General features: G+C 42.1%; 1 protein-coding gene across 9 annotated transcripts in view; it reads right to left on the reverse strand.

The window, feature by feature from the left end:
- Positions 1-7,231, reverse strand: part of DYNC1I1 (dynein cytoplasmic 1 intermediate chain 1) — a 295,576-nt gene extending 288,345 nt beyond the window's left edge. For 5 of the 9 annotated variants that reach the window (XM_033088735.1, XM_033088730.1, XM_033088733.1 and 2 more), the window contains exon 1: positions 6,791-7,137. The gene's annotated coding sequence lies outside the window, so the exon portion shown is untranslated. Of the gene's footprint in view, positions 1-6,790 lie in introns of all 9 variants that reach the window. The other 4 variants (XM_033088732.1, XM_033088736.1, XM_033088734.1 and 1 more) reach the window with 1 other exon arrangement.
- Positions 7,232-10,654: the final 3,423 nt, after the last annotated feature.

Genomic DNA, 10,654 nt, shown 5'->3' on the forward strand with positions numbered 1-10,654 from the left:
TGGTTAGAGCGCCAGCTCTTAACAACAGCGTTGCCGGTTCGATTCCCACCTGGGCCAGTGAGCTGCGCCCTCTACAACTAGATTGAAGACAACAAGCTGCCACTGAGCTGCTGGTAGGGCAGCGGGATGGCTCAGGTGATTAATGGGAGAGGTCTTAACAAGGTTGGCAATTCAATTCCTGCATGGGATGGTGGGCTGCGCCCCCTGCAACTAAGATTGAAAACAGCAACTGGACTTAGAGCTGAGCTGCGCCCTCCACAACTAGATTGAAGGACAATGACTTGGAGCTGATGGGCCCTGGAGAAACACACTGTTCCCCAATATTCCCCAATTAAAAAAAAATTTAATTTAAAAGAAAAAAAAGGATACATAGATCAATAGAATAGAGAGCCCAGAAATAAATCCTTGCTTATATGGTCAATTAATCTATGACAAAGGGGGCAAGGATATACAATGGGGTAAAGATAAGTGGTATTGGCAAAACTGGAGAGACACATGGAAAAAAAATGAAATTGGACATTTTCTTACACCACATACAAAAATAAACTCAAAATGGATTAAAGACTTAAATGTAAGACCTGAAACCATAAAACTCCTAGAAGAAAACATAGCTCTTAGAAATAAGCCTCCTCAGCCAAGGGAAACAAAAGAAAAAAATAAACAAATTGGACTAGATCAAACTAACAAGCTTTTGCACAGTGAAGGAAACCATCAAGAAAATAAGAGAAGCTACTGGATGGGAGATATTTGTAAATGATACCTCCAATAAGGGGTTAATATCCAAAATATATAATGAACTCATACAACTTAACACCAAAATAACAAACCAATTAAACAATGGGCAGAGGACCTGAATGGATTTTTCTCCAAAGAAGACATACAGATGGCCAATAAACACATGACGAGATGCTCAACATCACCAATCATCAGAGAAATGCAAATAAAAAACACAATGGTCTCACATAGGTCAGAATGGCTACCATCACTAAATCAACAAATAGCAAATGCTGGTGAAGATGTGAAGAAAAGGGAACCCTCATGTACTGTTGGTGAGATTGTAAATTGGTGTACCCACTATGGAAAATAATACGGAGATTCCTCAAAAAATTAAAAATAGAGCTGCCATACGATCCAGCAATTCCACTTCTGGGTATTTATCTAAAGAAAACAAAAACACTGTTCTGAAAAAATATAGGCACCCCTATATTCATTGCAGCATTACAAGTAATAGCCAAGATATGGAAGTAACTATCAATAGATGAATGAATAAAGAAAATGTGATATATATATATATATATATATATATATATATATATATATATATACACACACACACACACACACACACACATATATATAAAATGGAGTATTATTCAGCCATAAAAAAGAAGGAAATCCTGCCATTTGCAATGTCGATGGACCTAGAGGGTATTCATGCTAAGTGAAATAAATCAGACAGAGAAAGACAAATACCACATGATTTCACTTATATGTGGAATCTGAAGAAAAAAAATGGATAAACAAAACAGAAACAGAGCCACCCACAGATATAGAGAAGAAGCTGATGCTTGCCAAAGGGAGAGGGCTGAGGTGATGGGGAAACTAAGTCATTAAATAAATAAATAAATAAATTCACGCATTCGTGCATTCCTTTTTTTTAATTAAAGTTTATTGGGGTGACAACGGTTAGTAAAGTTACAGAGATTTCAGGTGTACAATTCTGTAATACATCATCTATATCTCAGTACCATTTGCGACAACATGGATGGGTCTGGAGATTACAATGTTAAACAAAATAAGTCAGACTGCGAAAGTCAAGAACCATATGATTTCACTGACATGTGGTATATAAAACTGAAAAGAACAACAGAACAAGACAAACCAATGAAGAAACAAAAACTCATAGACGTAGACAATAGTTTAGTGGTTACTAGAGGGTAAGGGGGGAGGATGGTTCTAGAAGAGGGTAAACGGGGTTATATATATGGTGATGGACGGAGAACTGACTCTGGGTGGTGAACACATACTGTGAGATATAGATGATGAATGGGAGAAGATTTTTGCAAGCAACGCCTCCGATAAGGTGCAAATAGCCAAAATATATAAGGAACTCACACAACTCAACAACAAAAAAACAAACAATCCATTTATTCATTCTTCAGAGGTTATGGGAGAGAAACACTGTTGAAGCATAATGAAGCACACTGGTATCTATTCCTAGGAAGATCTATTGATCAAGTGCAATCATCCTTTACAGTTCCTGAGGCTTACTTTTATTATAAAGAATGCCCTTGACTCTAACAAATTTCTGCTTTGTGTTTTTGCCACACTGAGGGTATTAGCTGGTCCATACCCCAAAATGAAAGTGGCTTGTTCTATAGTATAGCATGAATATGGATAAAGCATAAAAATGTTAGGCATTAAGTCAATTTTGGAAGCAAGTACAGCTACATGTGAGGATCTGAGGATTGATATGAACTAAAACAAAAGGGCAAGTAGGTCATCTGTTAAGTAGAGGTCCTCTCCGGGTTTACTATCAAATTAGTGTTCTGGATCAGGAACACTAAAGCAGCCACTATATCAGGTGAGCCCCAGAACACTTGGCAGCTTTGAATTCAGCTTTGAAGTAAACTCATCTTTGCAATGAGTAAAGTCTTGACTTGCGGCTACCCCTGCCAAATCCACTTTCTGGGCTGTCTTACTTGTGGTCAGCTATGCATTTGGTGCTGAGCAATATACCTGCTGACATTTCAGAATCAAACGTGTGGCTTCAGCACACCTCAAGGGAAAGTAGGGGTTGCTTATCATCTGCCACACTGAGAGAGAGATGTCTAATATTCTTGCTCCCCATTGGTAACACATTTAGGCTTTTCCTATCTGGAGTGTGAGCATGTTCTTGAGGGACTCTCTGTCCTGCCACAATAGAAAGTTACACTAAACAGTACTTTTTGGCATCCCACACAGGGCAACAGTGAGATATGATGGGAAGAGAATAAACAGGCTTTGGAATTTGAAATCCAGCCTTTCCGCTAACTGGCTTCATGTGCCCTTGACAAGTGGCTTAATGTTTCCAAGCATCATATTTGTTGTTTACCAAACGAAGATTAAAGTGTCAGCCTCACAGGGATGTTGGCATGATTTGATGAACCCTGAATATGAACACGGTAAGCACCCAATGAATGGCAAACAGTGCCAGGGCTGCCTGCCACTCCCGGAGACCTCACTTGGTTCAAGCACGCATTAGTGTAAGCTATACCTACGTCTGTGCACCTCAAGCATGCCTTGGTAGCAAAATGCCCAAAATGTCCCGAGAGCCAAGAACATTTTTTCTTGGCTTCCTCTGGTCAGATTTGCCTTGTTTTCAACACAGTTCAGCAGAGTGGCCTCTGCTCCCTGCTCTCTTTCTTAAACAGTGTACTTGAACTAGTGGTTCTTAATCTTTTTTTAGGCACAAATACCCTATTTTTGTCCTAGAAAACTTCATGTATGCACAAACGCATAAAATTTTGCATCAGTTTTATCGAGCTCAATGACCCCCTGCATGTATCACGCACCTGCCCTCCACAATGCCTATGACTCCTGTTTAAGATGCCTCCTCTAAACAATGAATCAGGACATGGTTTCTGAACATGTGGGCTCCTCAGGGTTGCCATCTGGGCAGCAGTGTCTATGTTACAATGCAAGCCTCGCTCTGACATTCTGATGCCAGGCTCTCTGTAGAGAGGAAGCAAAGGAAGTGAGTTCTGACAGCGATGACACGTTCGCAGTCAAAAGGATACATTTTTACATGGACCTAGACAAAGGCTTATAAAATGCCGAACAAATAAGAGTCAAGTTAACGTTAGTTAATTCTCAAAAAAGTCAACCCCAGAAGTTCATTGTTCCAGCAAAGTTCCCTAAAGAACATATTTTCTCACATTTTCTAGGGGATGTAGGAGCCACAAAAGTTCCTAATAAAAGGGATCTCCATATCAAGGAAACAACTATTTACCTGGCATTTGAGATCCACAAAGTATTACAGGGAATTAGCTAACTTCGTTAAGGAGATAGAACCAAGACAACATTTAATTTCAAAAGAGCAATAGTCCTACTTTGGGTCTGCCACATCATCCACAGCAAAAAAAGTATGGCTATACTTGAGGCGTAAAGGAAATAACAATGGCTCACAGGGAAACTGAACAGCAAACCCAAAAGAACCAGACAAGCTCGGCTTTTTGTTTCACAGAGGACACTAGCGAAAATGGATGAGTTTTGGTCTTAGAGTTGGACAGATCTGACTTGAATCCTACCTCTGCTATTTATTAACTATAACCTTGACTATGTCACGTAACTGAGTTTCATCATCTGCAAAATATGGGTAATTATCTACTTCACAGGATTAATATAAGGAACAAAATGAGATAACATAAGAAAAGAGGCTGGTATTCCATAGATGAAAATTAACCAATAGAATTGTTGACTCTACAGAAGAGTAGAGTCAGACTGCCAGGTTCAAATCCTGTCTCTACAACTTATCAGCTGAGCAATTTTCAGAAAGTTACTTGACATCTTTGCGTCTTAGTTTCCTCATCTGTCAAATAGGATTACAAATAATATAATACCTCATAAGATTTTGGTAAGGATTACGTAAGTTAATACATGGAAAAGTAGTTTAAAATGTAATGCCTGTTCAAGTGCTCAATACATTTTAGTAAATGTAGTATAATTCATTTACTAAATGTCCTGAGCAATGCTAAATTGCTCAATATATTATCAACCTTTGTTTTATTTGGTGGAACAAAGTGTAAGGAGAACAAAATGGTGAGGGAATATACTTATGTTTGCAACAGATGTGTATGTCCTTTTCATTTGATGCTAGATTAGTGACAGACAGAAACAGGGTGACAAGGGAGAATGAATGGCCCATTTAGGCATCTAACTGTGGATGTAGCCTATGCACACAGTCTGTGCTAAGAGACACAGCTGGATTTAAAGACCTGGCGTGTGTTTTAGAGGACTGGACCTCGGGGCTGTTCTGAGTATGGACAGTGCAGCACCCTAGATGGATCCCCAAGAATTTCTTGGGTCTGCACTGGAGTTAAGAGAAAGGCTTATTTAGCAAATGTAGACTTGGAAAAGAGTGGGGAAGTAAAAGGGGTGTGGAAGAAAGCTAAAGAGCCCCTTCTTAGACATAAAACAGGCTGACAGAAATGCTGGGTGACTTCCTCTTACTATCTTAGGAGTTAGAAACTAGAGACCAGGAACCACCACTGTAAGAATCTGCCCCATTGTCCTGTGGGTTGAGTTTCTTTCCTCTGCCCATACCCCAAATGGCGATTATACCTAACGATGTAGATCTTTAACACAAAAAGAGTTCAGGACATGTTTTCAATAGGAGAGGACAGGCTCAGTAGGAGGAGGAGCTGAGCCATCCCTCTCCTCTAGAGCACTGGGCAGCAGAGGCTGCAGTAGCCGAGGTCCAAATGGAGAGGAAGTAGGTGAATCTGTGCCTGTGGCTAGAGACGAGGAAGAAAAAGAGATGTTCTGGTCCCCAAACTGGGCCCAGAGCTGGACAGGCTGGGAAAAGCCTGCACTGGGCCCAAACATCCCCACGATGGTGCTAGAAGACTTTTAAGAGAAATGGCTCTTTGAGCACTGGGTCCTCACACCTTAAGAAATTTGGAAGCGTTGGTGTCTATGAAGAGAACATTGGACAACTTAGTGGTAGGAGTGTCTGGTTTTATTTTATTGAGAAATATGGTCAGAAGCAGAGTTTGGGCTCTTTTTCCCCCCACACCAAAACTTTCAGAGAAAATTTGGCATTTTAAATAATCGGAGAAAGTATTCATCCCATTCCCACTAGGACTCTTAGGATGCAGCTTGCACTGAAAGCTCCATTTCAAATTTACTAACACTGATCACCATCTTTCTCTATAATTTCTACAATGAAAATATGTATATAGACAGTCACTCATATGTGTGCTAAATAGTAGCCCTATGATGTCTTCTGCAGTTACAGATGCTTTACTGTTAGCTGAGATTCCTGCTAATCTGAAATACTTGGAAGCAATTTTTCATAACCTTGAACTACAAGAAGTCTAGCGTGCCCACTTGAAATGTATTCCAGGCAAGAAAATGGCTGGCTACTTTTTCCTGCCCCCTCACCTAGATAGATGTAGCAGAAGCCAGGATAATGATTGTATTCCATCTTCGGGCATTTTTGTTGAGTCTCTGATTTCCTAAGTAATTTCCTGTCCTGATCCTGGGTTTCTGCTTAACCTTATTAGCGGAGGTACAAGTCATGAGACTCTGGCACACTCAGTTCCCATCGGTGCTGCCAGGATCACAGCCCTTATGATGACGACGCACAGATGTATAAGGCCAGAGTGATTTTCGGGAGTGGGAGTGGGGGAAGGAGAACCACGCAGCCGGTAAGGTGTTTACGAAAACACATCCCCCACCCGCACTTTTTTGCAGCCTTGAGAGAAACTGGCATCTTCCTGCGTGCGTGTTAATTAATGTCCTGCTGGAAGTACATTCGCTCCCTCCAACTTGGCGGGTAGCAACAGCATCTAAGACCCTTGCAGACAGCTGAGAATGTAATCAAACAGCATCCTTCTTTCCCTTCCTCTGCAGCTCCCTCCTCCTTCCAGGGCCGTCTGCTGGTGGCCCAGAGGGGTGCGGATTTCACTGCCGCTGGCCTTCTGCTCCCCAAGAGAAGACCGAGGCGGGGCTCCCTGGGACGCCCCTCCCCGCCCACAAGGTGGGCGACAAGGTGAAGACACCACGACCCCTCCTCCTCTGCACTCACCTCTCGGCTCTGCTGGGAGAGCTGCAGGAAGGGGCCGCCGCTGGAGGGCTCTGGCCACCTTAGGGCGCAGCGGAGCACGCAGGATGCTGCGCGGGGCCGAGCGAGGGTCCGGCTGCGGCTGCCGGGGCCGCACTACTGTTGCGCAGGGGCGCCGACGCGACGGCGGGAGAGCGCGACACCCCCCCTTCTCTGTACCTGGACGCGCTCGGCGGCGGCTGCTCTGGATCCCCCGAGCGCGGCGGCGGCCCCCGGGCGACTCCGGAGGGCGGCGGGCGCGGCGCGCGCAGGATGTGCTGTCTCACGCTGCGCCGGCCGCTCGGCTCACGCTCCTCCGGGAGCCAGCACTTCCTCTCTCTCCCCGAGCCTGACACTGACAGCTCCCGGGAGCACCCAGTCTGCGGGGCTCGCCCCGCCCCCGGCCCACGCCCTCCACGCCCCGCGCCCCTCCCGCGGGAGCGCCTCCGCTCTCCCTCTCCCTCACCCGGTCTCTGGAGGAGGGAGTGGCGCTGGTCCAGAGGTGGAAGCGAGCAGGCAACCCGCGGAGGTCAATTGGTCTATCCCTATGCAATCGGCAGGACTCACACCTAAGTTGCTGCAAACAGAAGAGTTTCAGTGTTTTGGGAGCTCCTGCTGACATGCCAACATTAACCAACTTGCACTCCCAGACAATTACTTTAAGGTTATTTAAACAGAAATAGGAAGCTCAGATCCCATCCATCCGCTACACACAGACTTATATGTCTGATTTATCCCTATTTTTTCCCAGAAGAAAAAAATATCTATAGCTTGCCTCCACAACATTGTTTCTTAGAGTCCTAGCTTTTAAAATCCTGGTTATCCATTCTTGGACTGCCCCCAAACCTTGCCATAACTGCTACATTTTAAGGCCCAGGAATGGATTTTGGGATTTTAATCAACTCAGGTTTGGCATCACTATATAGGTAAGCTTTTCATCATGTTTCTTGAGTATCTATGTGTAATAATCCTAACTGGAACTTTAAGGGAACATAATCAGTTGGAAGGATCTGTGAGAGGAGCTAGGGCTTATGGAAATTCTCACACTCGAGAAATGGTGAGAACCCTATAGGAAAAACTCTGTTGATAATAATACTCTGTGGTTCTAACTTCCCTCAGACTTAACTTCCATTTTCCCTTATATAAATACCCTCCCTTGTATAAATGGCACTTAAGCCAGAGTGTGCACGTGGCTTGCCGTGTCTGCATGCAGTGGATTGCAACACTTTCTTCTTCCTGGAATAAATTCTTTTTGGTGACGAAACATGTAGTTGATAATTATTTTTCAGTTGACATGTTTGGTCATTGTACACATTAGAATGAAAGTTAATAGAGGGCAAGGACTGTATCTTATTCACTGCTGCATCCCCAATACCTACAACAGTGTTTGATGCATAATTGTTGCGTAAATGTGTATGAATTTTTTCAGTCAGCAAGTACTACAGTAATTTCAAAATAAATCTAGATCTGGTTGTAAATACAATACCATACTTATCTATAAAATGGCCATCCCTGTTCCAATTTTTGCCTACCTGGCAAATTATTGTGACCATAAATATGGTTAAAAAAGAGACAGGTGAAATATCTTTAAATAGAAAGAATTCAAGATAGTCCAGAAGAAAAACTCTATGAAACAAATACTTGCCTCTGCCATGTATTGGATACTTACTACAATCATGTACTGCTTAACAACAGGGATATGTTATAAAAAATTCACCGTGAAGTGATTTCCTGGTTGTGCAAACATCATAGAGTGTACTGTTAAAAAACAAAAGTTAACCAAGTAAATTTGAAAATCTGATTGGCTTTCTTAAGTGATTTATGAATCAAGCAGCATCCCATTTAGCAACTAAGTTCCCAGTACTCAGAGGAGTTGAACAAAATGGAAGGTTTTTATAAGAAGAAGGATGGGGCAAGGGAGCTATCAACAAAAGAAAACAAAGGATTAATTTTAGACCAGGACAGCTTCTCTTAGGAGGAAGGGAATAGCAAGGATTTTTATCATGCCGATTGCCTCTTCTTTCTATGGGGATGTGGGAGTGGATTGTGGAGAGGGCCTCAGTGACAGATTTCTTCATTGGTGTTGACCAGAAAATTCAAGACTGGTTTATTATGTTTCTGGGAAAGGTTCAAATAGCAATTAGGTCAAGTATTAAATCTAGGTTTGGCATTCAGGGGCTTTATGTTAGCACAAGTGATGCCTTTTTTTTTTTTTTTTTTTTGGCCTGTGGTTTTCTTTTTAACAGTATTTACACAAACCTATTTGGTATAGCCAACTACACACCTAGGCTATATAGTATAGTCTATTGCTCTGCAGGGGAGGAAAAATAATTTTTTCCTTACCCCTCTGTGTTCTTGACTGACACATCCTACAATAAAAGACAGATTAACAGGAGAAAAGGAAGTTTAATAACATGTATACCTCCCATATACATTGGAGAGATCCAGGAAAACTGAGTTAAAAATTTTTCCACGATCATGTACCCAGGCATAGTACAGATATTGGGTGTGGGACTGGAAGTGAATAAGAAAATAATGATCTCTACATTTTAGAGACTCAAAATCTAATGAAAAGACACAACTGGCTTTAACACCAAGCAGACTAGGAAAAGGATAACAATTGAAGACATTTGCCATGAGAGAAGGAGAAGAGGAAAATCCATTCCGGTTGGGAATCTTTACGATCTGGAAGGCCTCGTGGGAGAGGTTCTGGGTATATGTCTATAGTCAGATACAAATTTTGACAGATGGTCATGTGTGTTTGAGAACGGAGTTAAAGAGCAGGCAGAAACAGAGGCATAGACCTTATTTTTTATTGATAGATTTGTTTTTAGAGCATTCTAGGCTTACAAAAAAAAAAAAAGCACACTTGTACAGAAAGCATAGAGTTCCCATATACCCCCCTAAGAATTATAACTGCTCATTGCAAATATACCTGCTTCATCTCTTCATCTAGTTATTGCTCCAAATTTTGAAAGAAAGTCTCTAAGAAGGGATTAAGCAGCTACCACAAAACATGCTGGATAAATTCCTGACTTGCTAGCCACTAAAAGGTTGCTTTAGAATCCGTCAGAGAGACAATGGTATGGCTAAATGCCCCTACTCTGGAATCAGACTCTCTATCCACCACTTACTGGTTTTGTGTATTTGCGCATGTTGCTAGACTCCTCTGAGACTCAGGTCTCCTAGAAGTCAAAAGGGGGTAATAAAGATACTCATCTCCTGTGATATTTCACTGAGTTAATTCTTGTAAAGCATTTGGAACAGCCCCTAGCATATAATTACAAACATTCAATAAATGTTGGCCATAGTTTGCTCTTAGTAATCGAGTCGGCATGAAAAGTTCAAAAAGTGGAAATTTGTACCCTCTAAATTCAGTGTCTAATCTGTGACATTACCAGACTTTAGAGACCACTCAGACCTTGGGGTCACTACTATCCTTCAAGACAGATTTCTCTGTCTCTGTGCACCTATCGTTCATCAGTGCTGGATACAAACATGTCCCCACAGATGGTTCCCTTGTCTGCCTTACTTTCCTAGAGCCCCCCTTCACACAGGTTACCACGATACCCTTATATACCAGACCCCTGGATATCTGCCCAAGAATCTTTCCTGGAAGTTATTCCTCAGTTCATTATATCTTGGTCACGAGAAATAAAACTGAAAATTACCTCAGTGATCCGAAGGCCTGAAAATTACGGAAAAGAAACATGAGACATCTGAATCAGCTATAAAAAATATAAGGTGCTGAAGAAGGAAAAAAATGCTTGGAAATATTCTCTAGTTAAGATACGCCTCTACATCATGCTCAGAATAAAACCCTGTCAGGAAGCTAATAAAACCACCGCC

This window comes from Rhinolophus ferrumequinum, chromosome 20 (assembly GCF_004115265.2).
Source record: "Rhinolophus ferrumequinum isolate MPI-CBG mRhiFer1 chromosome 20, mRhiFer1_v1.p, whole genome shotgun sequence".
Lineage (NCBI taxonomy): Eukaryota > Metazoa > Chordata > Mammalia > Chiroptera > Rhinolophidae > Rhinolophus > Rhinolophus ferrumequinum.